The sequence below is a fragment of the Schistocerca nitens genome, chromosome 1 (assembly GCF_023898315.1).
Source record: "Schistocerca nitens isolate TAMUIC-IGC-003100 chromosome 1, iqSchNite1.1, whole genome shotgun sequence".
In the NCBI taxonomy this organism is placed as follows: Eukaryota; Metazoa; Arthropoda; class Insecta; order Orthoptera; family Acrididae; genus Schistocerca; species Schistocerca nitens.
Genome location: NC_064614.1, coordinates 530,348,425 through 530,349,360, shown reverse-complemented (window position 1 = coordinate 530,349,360; position 936 = coordinate 530,348,425).

The window sequence follows — 936 nt, the reverse complement described above, 5'->3', positions numbered from 1 at the left end:
CATCCAGAGTTAGGTTTTCCATGATTTTCCTAAATCGCTCCAGGCAAATGTTGGGATGGTTCCTTTGAAAGGACACGGCCGACATCCTTTCCCATCCTTGACATAATCCGAACTTGTGCTCCGTCTCCAATAACGTCGATGTCGACGGGACATTAAACCCTCTATTCCTTCCTTCCTTTATTGATCAAATCGTTGCCATCATTTCACTACGGCTAGACGTGACATTGCATATTGTCAATACATCGACAGATTTTGAAGATCAGTCTATGTGCAATTTAGACGTTTTACCCCCGGAAGAATTGTTCTGTCCCATGTACTTCAGCTGCCCCTTGTCGCGCCATTTCCGTCGCACACCCGCAGCAGAGTTACGTGTACAGCAAAACCCGGAACATGTTCGGTATTCTGACAAATTCCATTCTTGTTGCGCAATTGTCATGCCGTGAAACGACACGTGTAACATACTTTCTGATGTGTCTATGTACGTGTTTTAGTATATGCACCAGGAAAAACGTTTTGACGAAGTGCACACTATCCTAGCAATTGCACAATATCAATAACGACCGAATTCCCGATGGATCCGTAAAATCACTTGCGGTGCTGAGTGGCAGTGGGAAAACGGTACATACCTTCAGCAGATTCTCCCATTGCACTTGAGCCGAAGTGATCTTTTCCTTAGACTGGTGTATAAATAAAAGGTAACAGTTCGTCGTATTGCGAACTATGAAGCAATGGAAATGTCATTTGGTCGGATGTGTCTTGTTTTACTCTTTCCAATGTCTGTCCGAGTTTACATCAAAAGAGTGAACCACGATAGGGGTTCGGCGATGATTTGGCAGCCATATCGTTGTATTCCTTGGCCTCACTTTACTGACAAAGATTAGGGGACTATGTTGGCTATCAGGTCAATCCCATGGTCTAATGTTTGTCCCCCAGTGA